A 23,716-nucleotide genomic window follows, 5' to 3' on the forward strand; every position below is an offset into this window, starting at 1 on the left:
AATCAAAAGTGATTTCTGTATTAAATATAAGGTAACACAGGTGTTAGCTAGGTGGGAAGGCTACTTGGTGTTTAACTGGCTTTGAAGTGCTATGTTACATTAATTGGATTTTAATAGTTTTTTCTCAGATCATGGTGTGGAAATATAAAGTGCTGAATAGTAAGGTGGGTTTATGATTAGTTTAAACCAGTATAGGAATTTGTTGCCATTCTCTTTTTTTTAAATAAAAATATGTAATATTCAGACCATTTTTATTGTAATCCATTTTAAAATCAATTCCTTTTCTGTAACCATGCTATGGACAATGTGTTTTTGATTGTAATTTCAGTTGTTCTCCAAAGTATTTTAAATGATACATTAACGTCAAATCTACTGGAAACAGATGTTATCAATTATTATGGAATTTGGCAAGGTATTAAGCCATGATGCTGCTGTCAGTAAAATTTCATCAAAATGCAGTTTGTGCACTTGGTACTTTGTAAATAAAACAGTCAATTTGTTTAAGCCAAAAGGTAACAAACAGCTAAGCATGAACTGACGATCATTATGGATCATCCATCAGAATTCATTGTTTAAAGCTGTGGAGTTTTTAGCTTATCTGAGCACATCCTGCTCATTGTTATACAGCTTTCGCGATCGCTTTTTATCAGTTGTTCTTTTTGCTATGTACGTTGTTAACATCTGCCTATGAACATTCAAGAAGCCATATTTATAGCCCTTTAATCGTCCTGAAACTTGCTCAAAACATTTGTCCTAAGGATATCTCAACTGAGTTCAAAACACACACAAAAAGTTCAAAAATAGAAAAAAAAACAATCATGTTTGATTCATGTTAGTGGATATGTGTAGAATCAGATTTAATGTATACTCGGCTTGTTATGTTTTTCATGCGACATTGTTTTCTGTAAAAGATTCCAAACAATTGTGACATGGTTACCCTGAGGAAGGGCAGTTTCCCTTATCTGGCTATAGTAAAACAATATTGACAGTTATTTTGGTTTGTTAAAAAATCATTCCAGGTGTTGGGATGTTTTTGTTGTGAGACCCAGTAAACACTACCTGCTAACTTAGTGCTCAGCAAAGTTAAGTTACGTTGGGTCTCAGGTGAGCGCCTTGGGAACTTTGGCCCTCTTGTTAAAATTTGTGGCATGAACATACATAATTTTTGTGGTTAACAATTACATCTAAATAATATTTTGATCACAATTTTGAACTAGGAGTCTGCTATGTATGTTAAAATATTTTAGCTTGTCTCTTAGAAAGAATGAACCGTTTAAAATATTGTCTAAGGTTAGACTGTGCTGTTTGCACAGGCTAATTAGGGTTGATTCTTTCTGCTTTTATGGAAATTTTCATTCCAAGGAAGTCTCTTCTTAATGAAAATGCAGTCTAGATGGAAAGTGTCCTTTTTGGCTATTCTGGCTTATCTGTGACCATGCTTTAGGCACATGCAAATGCATTAAGCCTTTACCACTTAGGTACGTATTTTTACGCATTTGTAGTCCCTTAGAAAGTTTAATTTATTTAAAGACCTTTCGCATTAGATTCAAGTTTGTTAGGCTTCATCTCCAATCCTTAGATACTGATGAGCAGCAAATAGCATAAAACCTGAACAGACTTCGAGTGACTCGCAAGCTGTTCTGGTTTTATGCTGTTTCCACATAGCCATTTCCACTTTGCCTCTGCGTGGGAAAGGGTCAAGCCTATAGCTTTCACACAAACCAACTCATAAATTGCAATTTCTTACTGTCACAGAGAACACCAATCATATTAACATGAACAATTTAAGGTCTATTATTTGTTGTAGCAATTAATTTTTATCTATAAAAATGAATACTAATGTTGAATGATAACTTGGATTGAATTAATGGATACACATTAAATTGCCTAAACTAACTTGTATTTACAGTATTGAACAAGTTATGTTACATTTTTAACAAGCTAAAGGAAGGCAAGGAGACATTAAATTGCAATTTAATGTTCATTTATGTAGAATATCTACTAGTGTTGTACTTGTAAATAGCTACTTTGATGTTGATTATCCTGTGAAACCATATTTTGCGCTATTATTAGACACTAATTTTAATGGTTTTGTGTGGGTCAGCTAAACCAGGAACTCTTATATTGAACTAACGCTTGTGTCCAAAATTTTGTAACAGACATAATTAAAACATTCAAGAAGTTAAGATCTATTGAATATGCCCTGTTTTAGAAACAAAGCTATTCCATCACAACGAAATTGAGTAAATCCGCTGGGCTTAACTCTTTCAGTGCTGGAACCGAATGTTGAAGGCCTTTGCAAACAGTTTGGATCCAGATGAGACGCCACAGAACATGGCGTCTCATCAGGATCCAAACTGTTTGCTATTCTGATAGTATTCTTTGAAAAAAATCAAAGAAAATGCTAATTTTATAAATTTTGCAGACAACATTTTAGCAGACGACAAATTTCCCAGCATGCAAAGGGTTAATTATAAACGAGTGGATATTTGCGGTAGGTCATTTGAATGCATATATTATGCAATTTCAAAGTTAAATATCATTTGAGAGACTTTTTAATTGATTATTTTATTGCTTTTTAATTGGTAATGCAGTTTATAATTTACAGTTGTGTCAATGTTCTTTTTAAATATGTGACTAAATGTTACAGGATTTGCAATCTGTTCACATAATTTCCGTATAATGCAGCAGTGTTTTTTCAAAATTTGGAAATTGGGCCGGGTCCCTTTGGATTGGATAAAATCATGGCGTTTTGACCAAAATTGGGAAGTTAGTGTTTTTGTTTTTTGCTAACAAATGCTTCAAAAATGAGAATTAAAGTGTTTTAAATATTAAATTTAATAAAGTGTAACTTGTAGAGCTAGATGGGAGATTAACTAAATGATGATAAAAAATAATTTTATTTTTATTTGTTTTATTTTTTCTAAACCTTCAATTGGGAATGTTTAGGTCCCATTTGGAAAAAATATATACTGGGAATGGGACCATATACTGGCTCGATTTTTAACCAACAAAAAAACACTGAAGGCATGTTGTGAAATACAATCATGGTCCATAGTGTTATGGGATGATGAAAGCATCTGTGACTGTTTATCACTATTATTCAAGATTATGCACGAGCATTGAGGAAAATACCATGCATTCCTTTAGACATGAAAACTGAACAGGTGAAATATTATTTTATTACTAAACACAAATTAATACGAGCAGAGAAAAAAATATTAAAAATCCTATTGACACTTTTTATACCCCCACAAACGAAGTTTAGGAGTGAACTTGTCTGTCGGTGTGTCTGTCTGTTGGTCGGTCGGTCCATGTAAAGTGTCTTCTCTCTAATTCAAGTTGTTTTCATCCAATATTCACCAAACTTGGTCAGAAGTTGTATCTAGATGATGCCTAAGTCAAGTTTGAATGTGGGTCATGCTGCTTCAAAAACTAGGTCATGGGGTGCATTTTAAACATTCAGCATGTTGTTCGCTCTCTTATTCAAGTAGTCTTTATCCAATCTTCACAAAACTGGGTCAGAAGTTTTATTCAGATGATCTCTAGGCCAAGTTTGAACATGGGCCTTGCCGGACCCAAAACTAGGTCAATGGGGCACTTAGTGCGTTTTAAACATTGAGCATGGTGTCAGCTCTCTAATTGAAGTAGTTTACTTCTGATCTTCACCAAACTTGGTCAGAAGTTGTATATAGATGATCTCTAGGCCATGTTCGAACATGGGCCATGCCGGGCCAAAAACTAGGTGATGGGGCTACTTAGTTTGTTTACACATTCAGCATGGTGTTCCCTATTTTAAGAATTTTTTATATGCTGTTCATGTGGGGGTATTTGTCATGTCTGTGACAAAGCTCTAGTAAATATTTAACGTATTTTTAAAATAAATGCAAAAAATAATTTCTTGTTTGCATGTAATTTGTTCACAGATTTTATTTTATTTTATATGTAAGGGAAAAATCTTGTTTACCTAACACCAATTCAAATATTTTATAAAATATTTGGATACATATATATTGGCAATAACAGATACTCCTGAGTTACGGCCCTTGAATCATCGTAAAATTGGTTTTTTTTCTCGTTTCCGCTCAATACCTCGAGCAAATGTCATAGGATCTTCAACAAACTTCATGAAAATGTGAAAGGCAATAACATCTAGGTCAAGATCGATAATCGGCGGAATTAACCCAGACACTTATGAGTGACAGCCCTTGAATCATAAAAAAAAATAGCGTTTTTTATCGTTTCCGCTCAATAACTGAAGCAAATGTCAAAGGATCTATGCCACACTTAATGAAAATGTGTAAGGTCATTAGATCAAGGTCAAGTTTGAAAATCAGCCAAATTTACACTCCTGAGTTACAGCTCTTGAATCATCGAAAAATTGAGTTATTTTTGTTTCCGCTCAATAACTTCAGCAATTGTCATCAGATCTTCACCAAACTTCATAAACATGTGTAAGGCAATAAAATCTAGATTAAGTTCCATAATCAGCCAAATTTACCCAGGCACTTCTGAGTTACGGCCCTTGAATCATAAAAACAATAGCGTTTCCACTAGAAAAATGCTCATAACTTTTATGTTGCTTCAGATGTCACCTTCATAATTGGTATGCATGTTTATATGGACAAGGCCTTTCCATGCGCTCACAAATTTTGACCCCTTTGACCTTTACCTTGAACTTAGGTTTCGAAATATACGTTTAGGTTTCGAAAAAGCGTTTTTAGGGGGCATATGTCTTCCGATGGAGACAGCTCTTGTTGAGTCCATTATATATCATAAGATGTTGTTTTTAATGTGTATATGGTGAGCTTTTGTGATCATCTTTTTTAGATGATCATGGAGTGTAATCAATAGTTCCCTTTTAAATACTCCTGATGTGACATTTCTTGCCCAATCTTCATAAAATATGGTAAGAACAATTTTCACTTCATAGTATCTCGGCTGAGTTTGAAGAAAGGTCATCTTGGGTAAATTACTAGGTCACGAGGTCAGTTGCAGAGAAAAGCTTCTGGAAAACCTACAGGTAATCTTTAAAGCTCAATCTCAATAAAACAAAATTATTTTGTCCCAATGATATCCTGGCTAAGTTCGAAACTGGTTTGAGTGGGTTGAAATACAAGAACACTAAGTAAGTTTAGTTTAAACCTGTTTATTTTCCATAGAAAGCCTAAGGCTTATTTGAATCGCTTTTGAGTCCGTTTTCTGGGACTAGAACCAGTACTTGGTGTCTATGGGGGAAATCTAAAGAACGCTCACATATTCGGGATCGAACCCATGACCTCCGGATCGCCAGGCGGACACCATATCCACTACACCACTGCGACCTCAAACACTTAGTTGAAATGAAGAAGTCTTGTAAACACTCAAGAGGTCACATTTATTGTCCAATCATCATGAAAATTGGTCAAACCAATCATTCCAGTGCTTAGTAATCTAAGCTGCGTTGGCAGCCGTGTGTGTGTTCCAAAAACATGGTTTACTATCATAATAATGTTATTAGAAACTTCCAATGACAAACACAGGTGAATGTTCACTGCATATGCAACTAGAAATGGCGCGGCAGAGGCCGACGCGTATCCCCACGCCGCATGTTTGACCCAAGGGCGCCCCAGGGTTGATCATGGGGCCATGCATAGTTGAGATTGACTGTATTGTCATAAGAGAAGTTCAGTATCAATTAGAAGTGAATGGGTGTAAAAATAAAGAAGTTATAGTAAAAGGCAATTTTGGGAGGGTGTATAGTAAATGGATTTTTTTGGTGGGTGTGGCCTATGTGGGCGGGCGCCCCAGGGTTGGGATTGGGGCCATGCATAGTTGAGATTGACCCTAATGTCATAACAAAAGTTCAGTATCAATTTGAAGTGAATCCGTGTAGAAATGAAAAAATTATAGTAAATGGAAATTTTTGGTGGGTGTGGCCTATGTGGGCGGGGCGCCCCAGGGTTGGGAATGGGGCCATGCATGGTTGAGATTGACCGTATTGTCATAGGTGAGGTCCAGTATCAATTTGAAGTGAATCGGTGTAGAAATAAAGAAGTAAATGTAAAATAACCTAAAAAAATGAGTGATAATTTCTGACGCGGCCCCACCCCAACCCCTATAACTTTTGACCCAGGGGTCAGATCAAAATTCCAAATAGTGCACCGTCGCACATATGCTCATAGCTACCATGTGTGTAAATTTCAAGGTTCTAGTGCTTTTAGTGTAGGAGGAGATAGTGGCCAGGACGGACGGACAGACGGACGGACAGACGGACGGACGGACGGCGGAGATCACCACAATATCCCCACCTTTTTTTCAAAAAGCGTGGGGATAAACATGTCACATTAAAACATCATTAAAGAAAAAAATAGGAAATGTCTTTTGTAGCTGAATAAGTAGATGACTGTAAGTAATTTGTCAGACCTGTTTTTCTAATTAATACGTATGTATTACATGACATCCTGACGTAAACAAACATTCTTTGTTTCTAAATTCAGCACCAGAGGTATAAATATAGAAGTCATACATCTGGAAAACTGCAGTACACCTAAATAAAGATGTAAAATCAGGTGATCTATGCAATATTTGTGCATATAAATCTTTGAACTCTAACATCAGCTTTTAATCTGAATTTTGTTATGTTTTTTCCACTTAAATTATTCAAAGATAAAAGTTCATAAATCAAAAAACCAACTAGTGGAATAATTTGAATTGAATTGCATTTTTATGTCCCCCACCACTATAGTGGGGGACATATTGTTTTTGCCCTGTTTGTTGGTTTGTGTGTTTGTTTGTTTGCGTCAAACTTTAACATTTGCCATAACTTTTGCAATATTGAAGATAGCAACTTGATATTTGGCACACATGTAGATCTCATGGAGCTGCACATTTTGAGTTGTGAAAGGTCAAGGTCATCCTTCAAGGTCAAAGGTCAAATATATAGCTTCAAAGCGGCTCAGAAGGGACTAAGTGTTTCTGACAAACACATATCTTGTTCAAAGTCCGTGTTTTAAGCCAGTGAAAAGAATTATAGTCTGTTGATAAACATTGCTATAACTTTAATAGTTTTACTGTAGTTGGTATACAAAGGCAAAAATGTTAATTGTTGTTAAATGAAGACAGTTATCTCTTCATCATCAAATATTCAAAAAATGTTGCTTAAAATGTTTTAAGTCAAGTCGTACATTACATATTAATTGACATCTCTTGCACCTTGTGACCTTGTGAAATGTCATTTGTATAGCAATCTGACAAAAGTGTAATTGCAAACCTGGGTTTAATGTGCATCCTATTGTAAATAATTGCCTGAAATGATACCTTGCTATGTAAGCAGGTAATTCAGTGCACAATAAGCCAATAGTTTCACAAGCATGCCTTAATAATGTGGAAATGTCTTCTATCCAGTTTGACTGTTGTATTAACATTTATTATTTCAATGTCTATGTTGTGTATTTATGCTGTTGTACATTTATTGAGGTAATAAATTGTTATGTTTATTATGTACACATCAAGGGTTAAGGTTTTAACTGCCATGCACAGTTTATTTCAGTCTATTTAATTCATACAGGTAATTAATTGCTATTTTTTCCAAGACAAATGCATAAAATTTCTGCAAATGAAAGTTTACAATTAGTGTTTTTTTTTATCTTTTAATCTTACTTAACCTTGTTTTGTTTAGTGTACTATGAACAAAAAAGCATAAAACATTGATACCATGATTTTCAGGCAAATATTTCGGACACTGCGTTTAAATTGTTGGAGCATTTGACCTTGTGGCAGGACCCCTAAATCGATCTTTAATTTCCATCAGTAAAGAATGCTTTATATAATAACACAAACCTTTTGCATTTTTATCTGTTTTTAACTATGTTGAACACAATGTCTCTGTTACTTTTAATAAATAGAAAAACTGTTTTGTGCTCAATAACTTGAGTCAGGATCAAAGAACATGTATTGTGTTTACATTTTTTGTGTAGGTAGCATGCATGCAGAACTAGATTTGGGTGGCAATTTTTTTTAACTAAAACATTAAAAAGCTGGTTTCATGGCTTTACCCTGTTTCTTGTTAAGATAAAATTCTGCCCAAAATTGCCAATACAATTTTTATACAATGTATACAAATGTAAGCCATTTTTCGAAAAAACACATATCCGAGTGAATTTAGGGATATGTTTCTTTTTGCTATTGAAAGATTTGTAATTTGTTGACATCCAATCAGGATGTTGACATTACTATTTAACATGCTTCAACTCATAACAAGACTGCGCCCATCTGGCACTATTCATAATTAACTCTAACAATGAACCAATAGAAAAGTTCTTTGTTTTAAAATTAAAGCAATACTCTTTTAATGGGGAAAGGATGATATTGTGTCTGAAAACCACAATTTGCAACATTCTAGCACTACTATAATACTTTGATACACTGAACTGGTCATAACAAGTCATCGCAGTGACTCTCTTGTCTTTCCAATATAAATGTTTTTGAAAAATGAACCGTTCATCACTTTAATTTAATGATTGTTGACTGTTAGTAACAAGTCAATGAGCAAATAGATTTCACAAGATAATAAGCAGAGTTAAACAAGTATTGCATATCATATAACATCAAACCAGCCTGGCCCTCTGTACATATCACATATCGTGTCCAACAAGTATTCAAACATTGTACTGATATGATAAAACCCCAGTGAAAACAATTCAATTGATTGGTTTCAGTCACTTGTACACACAGTGGGTATCCAAGCATTTCTTTAAGTTCAACAAGTGCTTTAACAATCCAATAGGTGTGATTCATCCCTTTAACAATCCCAATAGGTGTGACTCATCCCTTAAACCACCCATTAGGTGTGATTCATCTATAGGCCACCCAATATTTGTGATTCATCCCTTTACCACCCAATAGGTGTGATTCTTCTATTAACAACCCAATAGGTGTGATTCATCTATCAACCACCTGATAGGTGTGATTGATCTATTAACCACCCAATAGGTGTGATTGATCTATTAACCATCCAATAGGTGTGATTGATCTATTAACCACCCAATAAGTGTGATTGATCTATTAACCACCCGATAGGTGTGATTCTTCTATTAACCACCCAATAGGTGTGATTCATCTTTCAACCACCCGATAGGTGTGATTCATCTTTAAACCACCAGTGATAGGTGTTATTAATCTATTAAGCACCCAATAGGTTTGATTAATCCTTTTAACACCCAATAGATGTGAATCATCTTAACTATCCAAAGTTTAATGTGGCCAGCCCAGGAATTGAACTTTCCTTGATCCATAAAAAGGTTTCAATGGGTCAACTGTCAAAAATAATGTAAAAGGTGTCTTTCATCAGTAAAATCACTGATTGTTGCAAGATAGATCAGAATGCTCTGGTGTTAAGTATCATCAGATAACTGCCTGAAATACAAATATCAAATGAGACACTTGCAAAAACATGGCTGTTACAAACATTAAAAAGAAAAAGCTTTCAGAGTGTTTGAAACCACATAAAAGAGGTCCTGTGTTGTGAAACAATCTTGTTTACATGTTTGGCAAGTAATTAGGGAGTGTAAAACCAGCTAATCTGTCTAATTATGTATATGCCCTCAATGGAAACTTCAGGAGTACCGGTAGATACTAATTGCATTTTCCATCTATGTGTATGTCATGCTCCATGTGAAGAGCATTACTACCTTTGTATTGAATAGATTCAGGTAAAATTTCATTGTAAGATACTAGAACATGGAAAGAAAGTGCCTAGTACAAGGACCATACAATGAAGTTATGCTGTGCATAGTGTTATTCCATGAGAAAGCAGGAACTTTTACTGATAGGGACAATAAAAGGAAGTGCTGAGTGTACATTGTATAGCCAATTGATCAAACATTTAGTCAGTAATTGCCCTTTGTTGTTTTGTCTGTGCAAATTTCCACTTGTATTTAAGGGCTGAAAACAAAACTTCATTGTAATTATTCAAGACATTAGTATTTCTTATGGAGTTTTAAAAGAAAAATTATGTTTCTCAATGATGACTCTATCAACTCGCCTGTTAACTTGGTAACCTGCGTATAGACTATTCCAACATTTCTGTTGACTACTGACCAACATGCCTGTTGACTATTGACCAACATGTCTGCTGACTATTGATCAACATGCCTGTTGACTATTGACCAACTTACCTGTTGACTATTGATCAACATGCCTGTTGACTATTGACCAACATGCCTGTTGACTATTGGCCAACATATCTGCTGACTATTGACCAACATGCCTGTTGACTATTGACCAACATATCTGTTGACTATTGACCAACATGCCTGTTGACTATTGACCAACAATCCTGTTGACTGTTGACCAACATGCCTGTTGACTATAGACAAACATGCCCGTTGACTATTGACCAACATTCCTGTTGACTAACATACCTGTTGACTATAAACCAACATTCCAGTTGACTATTGACCAACATTCCTGTTGAATATTGACCATCATGCCTGTGTACTTTTAACCAATATGACTGCTGACTATTGACCAACATGCCCGTTGACTATTGACCATCATGCCTGTTGACTATATACCAACATTCCTGTTGACTATTGACCAACATGTCTGCTGACTATTGACCAACATTCTTGTTGACTGTTGATCGACATGATTGGTTAGTATAGACCAACAGTCCTGTTGTTCATTGACCAATATGTCTGCTGACTATTTACCAACATACCTGTTGACTATTGACCAACATGCCTGTTGACAATTGAACAACATGCCTGTTAAATATTGACCAACATTCGTGACCAACATGCCTGTTGACTATTGACCAACATGCATGTTGACTATTGACAAACATGCCTGTTGACTATTGACTAACATGCCTGTTGACTATTGACCAACATGCCTGCTGACCATTGACCAACATGCCTGTTGACTATAGACCCACATACCTTTTGACGAATGACCAACATGCCTAATTACTATTGGCAAACATGCCAATAGACTATTTACCAACATGCCTATTGACTATGGACCAACAAGCCCGTTGACCATTGACCAACACGCCTGTTGACCATTGACCAACAAGCCTGTTGACCATTGACCAACTTGCATGTTGACTGTTAAATATGCCTGTTGACTATTGATTAACATGACTTTTGACAAACTTGCTTGTTGACTGTTAGGCATTGTTGGCCAAACTTCCTGTAAGATATGAACCAAAATACCTCTTTATTATTGATTAATATGCCTGTTGACTATTGACCAGCATGTGTGTTGAGCATGGACCAATATGCCTGTTTTCGATTGAGCAACATGCCTGTTTAAAATTGACCAGCATGCCTGTTGACTGTTAAAACAACTATATACTCAAATAAACTATTTAGCATGATGCCAGTCAGTCAAATGCAAGATTGATTGACATGGGCACAGTGAATTGAAGCTTAGCAATTACTACTTGTAGAGTGCAATAGTTGGCTAAATAAATTAAGTATTTCATTATGCCAATGAATGCAACATTCTGTTCATAACAGGCCATGAAAAACAATGTCCATTATTATCTTCTATTAACGCTACTATTTGACTTTTCAATAAGACATCAAATTTGGAAATGGAACAACATCTCCAACAAAAATGTTTATTTCATGTATTGTTTATAATGTATTTTGAAATATTCTGTCAATACTTGAGTATAAAAGTTTTTTTCTATAGCCTGTTAATTAACAGTGATGTTTTTTATGATTCTGACTGTATATTTATGCCCCCTCTTCGAAGAAGAAGGGGTATATTGTTTTGCTGGAGGTCAAACGGTCTGTCTGTCGGTCGGTCTGTTGGAAGAACAGTTCGTTTTCAATCAATAACTCGTTAACAAATTGACTGATAGGCTTGATACTTCACATGCGCATTGGCATTGGACAGTAGATGGCCCCTATTGAAATTAGGTTCTATGTCAAAGGTCAAGGTCACTATCACAATAAGTGTGCAAATCGTTTTCAATCAATAACTGTTAACAAGTTGAGTGATTGGCTTGATACTTCACATTAGCATCGACCTTGGACAGTAGATGACCCTAAGGGGTCACTAGATCAAATATCAAGGTCAATATCACAATAAGTGTGAAAACAATTTCCGATCAATAACGCATCAACGAATTTACTGATTGGCTTAATACTTCACATATTAATTGGCCTTGGACAGTAGATTACCCCTATTGAAATTTGGGTTACTAGGTCAAAGGTCAAGGTCACTGTCACACTAAGAGTGAAATAGTTTTCGATCAATAACTCGTCAACTGATTCATCGATTGGCTTGATACTTCCCGTGTGCGTTGGCCTTGGACAGAAGATGACCCCTATTGAAATTGAGTTAAAAGTCACTGTCACACATTAAGAGTGAAATCTTTTATGATCAATAACTCATCAATTGATTCACTGATCACCTCAATACTTCACATGTGCATTGGCTATGGACAGTAAATGACCTCTATTGAAATTGGGGTCACTTGGTCAAAGGTAAAAGGTCACTGTCACAATTAGTGTGAAAATGATTACAGATCAATAACTCATCAACGAATTGACCGATGGGCTTGATACTTCACATGTGCATTGGCCTTGGACAGTAGATAAACCCTATTGAAATTGGGGTCACTAGGTCAAAGGTCAAGATCACTGTCACAATAAGTGGGAAAATCGATTCTGATCAATAACTTATCAACAAATTGAACTATTCTTTTGATACTTCCCAAGTGCTTTGATCTTAGACAGTAGATGACCACTATTAAAATTGGAGTCACTAGTTCAAAGTCCTGTTTGGGGGGCATAATTGTCTTCGACCACTGAACTCTTGTTTACTGTGTTAATTGTGTTGAAATCCAACTTTTAATCCAGTTATGAAGAATAATCTATTGATAAACTGCAATTTTATTTGCACATGTCTATTTTACTTATAATTTTTCAAAATTAATAAAAACAAGCGGTAAAACTTCATATAATACATAAAAAAAAATATAAAAAAATATTCTAAGGTACCCGTGGGGTAATGGTGTCGGCCTAGGGACAGTGATGCCACAGATTGGATTCTCACTGTGTTAACACTCTTTAGATCCCCCACAGACAATGAGTACCGGAGCAGCCAAGGAAACGGACTTTTCAGTAAGGCTTTTGATGCAATCAAAATAAATAGGTTTAAACTAAAAACTAAAATGAATTGATAACTGTTTCAACATCTCATGTAAATAATTGCGTATACAGTCAAACCTGAGAACAGCGGTCAGTTAAGGGAAATGACCAAAGTGACCGTTGTCCACAGGTGACCTTTGAATTCGGATCACAATTTTAGGATGGTTTGTCAGTTGGTAGTATTGCTACGTCCTTACCCTACCCAGTCGTTTGCATATAGTGTAAAACAAAGGCTCATTGCCGTTAACTAAGCATAATAACAGAAATAACTTACTTGTGTACATTGAATAATACAGAATAATATCTTATAGATTTATTTAATTTCATCTTGTTAAACTAAAGCGATGACTTTATCAACGCTGATATAATTGTTTACTCATGCATCTCGTTCATTCATTAATTAAAGTTCGTCACGTGTCATTGACGTCACGTCCGTACAAGTCTAAAAAGCGGATTTGCTGTCATAAACCGATAGTACGGTGTAATTGTACCGTTCAAAGTACCATGTACTAATTAGCGGTCATTTAATTAGCGATAATTACTTTAAACGTGTCACAAACTCTGACATATATTCTTTTGAAGATGCTCCCACAATTATCACCGGAAAAAAACCCATCTCAACACCTTATTATTTGTTTACTCGCAGCGGGCCGCTTTTATTATATCAAAGACAATTACCGCTTTCAGACGCTTTAACCGCAAAATAGACGGACAAATGATGTGCTGTGTTTTTAATTTTCGCGACTCGAGACGACTGACGTGTGACCGTTAATTTCAGGTCAAACATGAATTTCGGAGTGGAATATGGTGGCCGTTGGCTGTTATGACCAGGTGACCGTTAAATTCAAGTGTAATATAGAGTGTTTGTCGTCGGGGGGATTCCAGACTGACCGTTGTTTGCAGGTGACCGGTAAATTCAGGTGGCCGCTAGGTCAGTTTCGACTGTAGTAAAATCCTAAATGCATGCAACAGTCATTGTTCTACATCAAATGAATTGTAAGTTTGCTTTCTCTTGAATAAAAAAAAAGCAATTTTGTAGTATTGAATTTCCCCGCTGCATAATTTTTATGCCCCCCTTCGAAGAAGAGGCGGTCTGTCGGTCGGTCGGTCTGTCGGTTGGTTCGTCCACCAGGTGGTTGTCAGACGATAACTCAAGAACGCTTGAGCCTAGGATTATGAAACTTCATAGGTACATTGATCATGACTCGCAGATGACCCCTATTGATTTTGAGGTCACTAGGTCAAAGGTCAAGGTCACGGTAACCAGAAATAGTAAAACGGTTTTTGAATGATAACTCAAGAACGCATACGCCTAGGATCATGAAACTTCATGGGTAGATTGATCATGACTTGCAGATGACCCCTATTGATTGTGAGGTCACTAGGTCAAAGGTCAAGGTCACGGTGACCCGAAATAGTAAAATGGTTTCCGGATGATAACTCAAGAACGCATACGCCTAGGATCATGAAACTTCATGGGTAGATTGATCATGACTCGCAGATGACCCCTATTGATTTTTAGGTCACTAGGTCAAAGGTCAAGGTCACGGTGACCCGAAATAGTAAAATGGTTTTCGGATAACTCAAGAACGCATACACCTAGGATCATGAAACTTCATAGGTAGATTGATCATGACTTGCAGATTACCCCTATTGATTTTGAGGTCACAAGGTCAAAGGTCAAGGTCACGGTGACCCGAAATAGTAAAATGATTTTTGGGTGATAACTCAAGAACGCTTTTGCCTAGGATCATGACACTTCATAGGTACATTGATCGTGACCCACAGATGACCCCTATTGATTTTCAGGTCACTAGGTCAGAGGTCAAGGTCACAGTGACAAAAATCGTAGTCACACAATGGCTGCCACTACAACGGACAGCCCATATGGGGGGCATGCATGTTTTACAAACAGCCCTTGTCTTAATTTATCTAAGTATAAAGTGATCTTGGTCAGCTATGCAAACAAAACAACATTTTTGTTGTTAACTGTTGGACAACTATTAGTAAATTCACTTGAAAGTCTTCACAAATAATCTAGATTTTAAGTATTTAGCCATGTGTAAGGCTCAGTTTTTCATACCATTGTAAATAATCTATAAATGAATAAATTGTCTTCAATTTTATTTTTAATGTTTAATTTGAGTGATGGATATGAATACATTGATATGTTTCATAATGCATCACCAAATGTTTCATATGAATCTGTTTGTCCTTTTTAATCTTACAAAAACTCATTACTTTATCTTGATTTTGATTTGTGGAAATATCATTAAATTTCATTTATTTCTTATTTCTTATTTAACTTCGTTAAATCCATCATTTCTTAGTTGTGTGACTCATTTACATACCTGAGGTTCAGTAAAGTTCTACTGTTCAAATAAATGAGGCGTGGTCTGAAAAAAAGGGGGATTAATGCATGTGCATAGAGTGTTGTCCCAGATTAGCCTGTGCAGTCTGCACGGGCTAATCAGGGACGAAACTTTTCGCTTTTATGATATTTATTGCCTCAAGAAAGTCTCTTTGTAGCAAAATTCAAGTTTAGGCGGAAAGTGTCGTCACTGATAAGCTTGTGCGGGCTGCACAGGCTAATCTTGGACGACACTTTACGCACATGTATTAAACCCCCTTTTCACATAGGATGGCTAAAATGTTAAAATTAATCATACTGGTCTGAAACATCTGATGTCTACACTGATTAGATCAATATGTTTACCTCGACTTAATGTTTACCTTGCACAGGATTTCAAATAAAATGTGATCGATTTCTACTACTGGTAAAACAGCTCGAGACTTAAAAATATATGTTTTTATATACCCTGTTATGGTAAAACTGATAAGAATGGTAGTTTGCTTTTGAGTCACTGATAAGAAAATCGAATGTTTTAGTTGTTCAATGCAGTTTATTCAAATATTGAGCTTGTTTGTAATTGGAGTTGTTTGCTGTAAAATATGGCTGTGAACTTCTGAAAGACTAAGGTAGGTGAAAAAAAGCTTGTGAAATGGTTTAGAATTTATCTGGAGTTAACTGTCAGTGCTTGTTATCGAATTTGAATGCGTTAATGCAAGACCATGTTTGGCTATGGAGCTATTTTAATTTGTATTTTGTAACCTTAGACCTGGTAATTGTTTTTGGTTAAACACCGCATTAAACACATTCCTGGGCTGCAATGCTTCCCGAGTGACTGTCAATACATTTTGGTTTACAGACTGTGTCAAATGCTATCATAGAATATTGTGCTATGGAGTTATTGAAATAGGTTATAATCTTAAATGCATGTTTGTAAGTATTTAATACATCATAAACTATTTTGAATGTTACTTTTTAAGTGTTGTACAAATAGATGTTGTTTTTTTAATATGAAAAATATATATCAGTATTTAGAATATAATAAGGTTACAGTGTGTGTTTTTTGCAGCAAATGGAAGTTATTGTTGTATTTACTTTGTTACTGTTTAAAGCTGCCTCCAAGGAGTAAATGCTAATGCAATCATGCTTAGTTTAAGTTATGGAAACACTTAAATGCAATGGTAAGACAGGTTTGGATTTGGTTAGATTTTTTTTGTTGTAGTGTTCTTAAATTATTTAAGTTCGACAAGTTCTTTTGTAGATAATATCTGACTCAACTTCTAAGGAAAAAAGTTCAATTTTATTACCAATTAAAATAAAGAATAATTATCATCAATCTGATTAGAAAACTTTACATAACTAAGTTCAGTTAATTTTATAGTTTTAAATTAATAATATCTTAATTCCAACTTCTAAAGAACTTCTAATAGTTTCTTCTAAAGAACTTCTGTTAGTTTAAAATAAAAACATTACAATTTATTAAGAAGAAAATGATTAAGAAGGAAATATTGTTTAATTCAAAACAGTATTTAAATGCTTGATAAAACTAAATGTTAATCAAAATTGTAAGTAAAACAAAATGCGTAAGTCATATGATAACATGCAAACTTTATTTGGTAACTGCACCATAGTTTTTAAAGATGTTATTATTTTCCTCTATAATTAATTTGTCACTGTGTTCTATGCTTAATGCCAACTATAAATGTGTGGATTATTTCAATTTAAATGTAAGATTATTTGGATTTCATATGTAAACGTGGTTATGAAAATTAAAACTGACTGTATGTTTATTTCATATTGAATCAATAATCTTAAAATCCAAATTAGCCTTGCACTGTGAAAAGGGGTTTAAATGCATGTACCTAAAGAGTCATTATAAAAGTGGAAAGTATCGACCCTGATAAGCCTGTGTGGACTGCACAGTGTAATCTTGGATGACACTTTACGCACATTCTTTAAACCCCCTTTTCGCAGAGCACGGTCCAAATATTCTTCATGATAATATCAATAAAATCTTGAAGGTGAAAAAACTATTAGCAGTAAAGCCTTTATAAATATTGAATTGTATTTAAGTATTATACCTATTGAAATAACCAGGATATGACATTTTGATAACTGATCGGAAAGCTGATTTGTAGCTCATTTCTTTACATAGAAATTGACAGCACAAAATGTTTAGATGTACCATATTATTCAATAACAATGGATGTCCTGTTCTTGCATGTTTGATTGATTTAGCTACCATTGACAGGGGGGGGGGTTCAGGTTATTTCAAGTGTACACCACACTGGGGAGTGATCAATTGAAATAGAACGTTTTGAAAAGAGTGCATGTAAAATCTACGGTGACAGAGATTTAAATGCGTATTGGGCTAATCCCATCTTAGGAGGTGCCCAGTGTTCACATGCTGAGCCTTCATGGTGGAGGCAAAGTGACTCACTGAAGCATGCCCAAACACTGTCAGGCCACCTATGACCTAAAGTTGTTAATTCATTAGTTCATGTACTGGCAGTTGTCATTTTAAGATAACAAACATTTTAGCATAAGCTTTTGCTATTATTATTATACCCCCACAAACGAAGTTTAGGGGGGTATATAGGAGTGAGCTTGTCTGTTGGTCTGTCGGTCGGTCTGTCGGTCCATATTAAGTGTCCGCTCTCTAATTCAAGTTGTTTTTATCCAATCTTCACCAAACTTGGTATTAAGATGATGTCTAGGTCAAATTCGAATATGGCTCATGACGGGTCAAAAACTAGGTCACGGGGTCACTTAGTGCATTTTAAACATTGAGCAATTGGTGTCTGCTCTCTAATTATACCCCAAATACCATGGGTAATGGGGGCTAGGCGTAAAAGAAAATATTTTTTGTTTCCGGTGGCCCAACCCTTCCTAATCTTTTTTGAGCCCAAAATTAGAAAAAAAATCGGAACGTGCATTTTTAGGCGCCGCTCAATAAACTTTCAACGTTATCCGCATATTTTTTTGGCGCCGTACATTAAACTTTCAACATAAACAAGCGCCCTGCACCAGCTCGTTGTTCGCTGCATTTGCGAAAATATTGAGAATTTGGCTCAAGCAAAATCTGATTTGCGAAAATGCTTAAATCTCGTAAAATTTCATTAAAAACATCCCCCATTTAAATCCAGACTGGTTTTCTATATTTTTCTCTTTGTTTCAATGAGTTTCAAGTGTTTGCAATTCGAACAGTGATCGAAACCCGGTCTGTACCAGAACATGAGACATCGATTGACCTTATTGTTATTGAAGCGCACGCGGTAACTGGCCAATCAACATTGAGTTCGCTCACTCATAATAATTGGTCATTCATGCGTATACACTGTATTCTTGGAATACATAGTTGATATTGTCGTCTGCCAACATTTTAACTCTGATGGCTAACGTCGTATTTTAGGATAAACAAATGAAAAGAAGTGTTACAATAAATAAATTATTTCTAAGTTGATCACTTAACACCTTTCTAGCGACTATCGATTTGCCGATTATCATTTGAAATTAAAAGGTGATAATTATGTTGTTTTTAACCCCCAAACTATGCTATTGTAAAGCAATATGTCAAACAAATTGTATATTAAGTACGTATTTGCTAGGTAACTTAATTGTTTTCATTTTCTGCAGTCAGACAATATGCACATTTTATTTAATGTGCAAAACGCTTACAATTTTTCGGACTGTCGTTTTCAGATACATTATTTTTCGTCAATTATAATTTCATGAATTTATTTTCAAAGTTCTTTATAGAAGAAATAAAACAAATACACATGCAGTGATACGGACGGTGTGGTTTATAACATTTTGAATTGTATTCACATGAAATTGCAATTGGAAAGACTATAATAAATAACAATTAGTAAGGGCTCTGGGTGGGGTGGGGGGGCTCTGCCCTTTATTCCTGTTGGGTTCCTGTGGCTGCGGTTCCAAGAAGGTCCCGGCCTTATTATGCCCCCCTTCGAAGAAGAGGGGGGTATATTGCTTTGCTCATGTCGGTCTGTCGGTCGGTCTGTCGGTCCGTCCACCAGGTGGTTGTCAGACAATAACTCAAGAACCCTTGGGCCTAGGATCATGAACTTTCATAGGTACATTGATCATGACTCGCAGATGACCCCTATTGATTTTGAGGTCACTAGGTCAAAGGTCAAGGTCACGGTGACCCGAAATAGTAAAATGGTTTCCGGATGATAACTCAAGAACGCATACGCCTAGGATAATGAAACTTCATGGGTAGATTGATCATGACTCGCAGATGACTCCTATTGATTTTGAGGTCACTAGGTCAAAGGTCAAGGTCACGGTGACCCGAAATAGTAAAATGGTTTTTGGATGATAACTCAAGAACGCATACCCCTAGGATCATGAAACTTCATAGGTAGATTGATCATGACTTATAGATGACCCCTATTGATTTTGAGGTCACAAGGTCAAAGGTCAAGGTCACGGTGACCAGAAATAGTAATATGATTTTCAGATGATAACTCAAGAACGCTTTTGCCTAGGATCATGACACTTCATAGGTACATTGATCGTGACCCGCAGATGACCCCTATTGATTTTCAGGTCACCTGGTCAAAGGTCAAGGTCACAGTGACAAAAATCGTATTCACACAATGGCTGCCACTACAACAGACAGCCCATATGGGGGGCATGCATGTTTTACAAACAGCCCTTGTTTTAAGAATTTCAAATTTGGGACAATCAGGCTTACTTGTAATAGTTATGCCTTTAATTGGTCATAAAATGGACTATTAAAACTGTTGCAAGAAGTCAACATTAAACTTGGAAACAAGGAAAGCAACAAATGCAATATTAATGAACAGCAAGTTTTATTTCATAACATTATTTAAATACAGCCATATAGCATTACAAACATAATCAAATTTATTGTACATACAGCTGTACACAATAAAATGAGAAGATGCACCATAAACAACTTTTTCTAAAAAAAAAAAAATTTTAAATAAAATTATTTGCATACCTACCTACCCTAATTTTTTGGCCATGGGACACTTAGTGTGTTTTAAACCGAAAGTTTTTCCGGACCATAACTATGTCATTTATCGTTAGATTTAAAAGTAACTTGGTACATTTGTTCACCATCATGGGACGGTGTGTCGCGTGAAAAAAGTCTGTCGATATCTTCAAGGTCATGGTCACACTTGGAGTTCAAGGGTCAAATGCTTGTCCGGGCCATAATTTTATCATTTATTGGGAGATGTTAAAATCATTTGGCAAATTTGTTCACCATCATGGGACGGTGTGTCGCGCGAAAGAATTACATCGATATCTCCAATGTCAAATATGTCACACTTTGAGTTCAAAGGTCAAAAATGGCCATAAATGAGCTTGTCCGGGCCATAACTATGTCATTCATTGTGAGATTTTAAAATCATTTGGCATATTTGTTCACCATTATTGGATGGTGTGTTGCGCGAAAGAATTACGTCGATAACTCCAAGGTCAAGGTCACACTTTGATTTCAAATGTCAAAAATGGCCATACAGTGTAAATGAGCTTGTCCGGGCCATAACTATGTTGTTCATTGTGAGATTTTAAAATTGTTTGGCACATTTGTTCACCAATATTGGACGGTGTGTCGCGCGAAAGAATTACGTCAATATCTGCAACGTCAAGGTCACACTGTGAGTTCAAAGGTCAAAAATGGCCATAAATGATCTTGTCAGGTCCATAACTATGTCATTTATTGTAAGATTTTAAAAATACCTGGTACATTTGTTCACAATCATTGGACGTGTCATGCGAAAGAATTATGTTGATAACTCCAAGGTATAGGTCACACTTGGAGTTCAAAGTATAATAATGGCCATAAATTTGGACGGCATGTCATGCGAAAGAATTCAAGAGTTCAAAGGTCGAAATGGCCCATAATGATAATGGCATTATAATTCTTAAAAAATCGCCATAAATTGATTCTCTTGTTTTGTGACGACAGCATGCAAAATAGTCTGTGTCTATGCGGCACATGGGGGTATACGTCACGTCTGTGACAAAGCTCTAGTTCAAGTAGTTTTCATTCGAGCTTCATCAAACTCGAACATGGGTCATGGCAGGTCAAAAAACTAGGTCACGGGGTCACTAAGTACAGTATTAATTCTCTAATTCAAGTTGTTTTCATCCGATCTTTAACAAACTTGGTCAGATGTTGTATCAAGATGATGTCTAAGTCAAGTTCGAATATGGCTCATGCCAGGTCAAAAACTAGGTCACGGAGTCACTTAGTGCATTTTAAACATTGAGCAATGGTGTCCGCTCTCTAATTCAAGTAGTTTTCATCCGAGCTTCACCAAACTTGGTCAGAAGTTGTATCTAGATGATGTCTAGGCCAAGTTTTGAACATGGGTCATGGCAGGTCAAAAACTAGGTCGTGGGGTCACTAAGAGCTGTATTAAGTGTCCGCTCTCTAATTCAAGTTGTTTTCATCCGATCTATAATAAACTTGGTCAGATGTTGTTTCTAGATGATGTCTAGGTCAAGTTTGAATATGGCTCATGTGGGTCAAAAACTAGGTCACGGGGTCACTTTGTGCGTTTTAAACATTGAGCAATCGGTTCTGTTCTCTAATTCAAGTAGTTTTCATCCGAGCTAAATTACCAACGTGGTTCAGAAGTTGTATCTAGTTGTTTTTAAAGGTAGCTCACCCAATGAATCATATAGGATCAGGAACTAGGTCACGTGGTCAGAATAAAGAAAGAAAACAGTTGTCAAATAGTGTTTTCCTCTCTATTCTTTCTTTCATAATAATATGCAGATATGTTTATCATTACAGGACTAGTGCAGAAACTGCACATAGAAAAGAGAGAGACGAATGTGTTACAGTTCATCAGGAATTACTGAAGTAAATAATTCCACCCAATTCTGAAAAAGAAAAAGCCTCATCAGGAATTTTTTATAAAATCTGCAAACCAACAAAATGAAAGCCTATCTAGAACTGACCTGATGCAAAGTGGTGGACCTTTTGCAGTCACCATGATGGATACCTAAAATGTCACCATGGCAACACATTTGCTGGTGCTAGGATAGTTGTCGTGGCTACAGTCTGGAGCGTGGATGCAAGATGCCTGGACACCAGACCTGGTAAGTGCTACTGGAGATGGTACGTGGACTGTGGACTTTAGTACACCGTATGTTTTAGTCTGAGATTATTCAGTGGTCTGTGTCCAGTCACTGTCATTTATCATGCAATTTAAAAATATCGGCAATGCACTACAAATGAGAAGATGTGTGGCTTATAAAGTCTGTTTGAATACCAGTGGGGTTTTTTCGTTCAAATTCTTGGTAGGTATTGGGATCCATTCCCAATTAAAAAAAGTATACATGTATATCTTTTTCCAAATGGGAACTTAAAAGTTCTAATCAAAGTTTTTTCACACACAAAAATATTAATTAATTATTTCTGTAAGACCTTAACATTAAGTTCAGCTTCCATCAAGCTCTTTGACTTGAACTTAGTAAAAATTACATTGAAACCACTTTTATTCTCAATTTAAAGTATTTATTAGCAAAGCAAGAGAAATTGTCTTAAGAAAGCATGAATTGTAAATTGTACATAGCTGCATTTTATGACTATCTTTACAAGTAAATACACCCACATAACTGAATACCAGGATTTATTACCTTTTCATTTTTGTCTTACTTAAAAGATTAAAATACACAGTTAAGATGTTTACATGCCCAAACTGTTGCTCAAACAATGTTTAGGGCATGTTAAGTTTGAACATGCATGCCCCACTTACTTGCCTTCTTTTCTTTAAAAATTCTTCAAAGAGTCTCTATGGAATATTGTTAATGAATGCAGTGTTTTTCTCACCATTTTAGGAATGGGGCCAGGTTGCTTCAGATTGGGAACAATTGCGGCGTTTTGACTAAAATTTGGAAATTCATATTGTTGTTGTATCGCTACAAATGCTTCAAAATTGAGAATACAGGAGTTTCCAGTATTATATTTACTAAGGTTGAACTTACATGGATGGGAGATGAACAAAATATTGAGATATAATAAATTAATAAAAATTGTTATTGTTTAAAATCTTATTGGGAATTTTTTTGCCCTGATTTGGGTAAAATATTTTTCCATTGGGAATTGGGCCGATTACCGGACCTGATTTTGAATGAAAAAAACATACTGGAATTGTATATTTTTGAGGCACATATGACCGGAAATAAATAATAAATACCAGACCCAACG

The 23,716-nt window shown here is 35.7% G+C and overlaps 1 long non-coding RNA gene across 1 annotated transcript in view; it reads left to right on the plus strand.

Annotated features, from left to right (window-relative positions):
* Positions 1-23,498, plus strand: part of LOC127844572 (uncharacterized) — a 29,241-nt gene extending 5,743 nt beyond the window's left edge. Inside the window, exon 3 of the long non-coding RNA XR_008032820.1 lies at positions 22,298-23,498. This is a non-coding gene — a long non-coding RNA (uncharacterized LOC127844572). The remainder of the gene's footprint in view (positions 1-22,297) is intronic.
* The last annotated feature ends 218 nt before the right edge of the window (positions 23,499-23,716 follow it).

Source organism: Dreissena polymorpha, chromosome 9 (assembly GCF_020536995.1).
Source record: "Dreissena polymorpha isolate Duluth1 chromosome 9, UMN_Dpol_1.0, whole genome shotgun sequence".
Taxonomy (NCBI): domain Eukaryota; kingdom Metazoa; phylum Mollusca; class Bivalvia; order Myida; family Dreissenidae; genus Dreissena; species Dreissena polymorpha.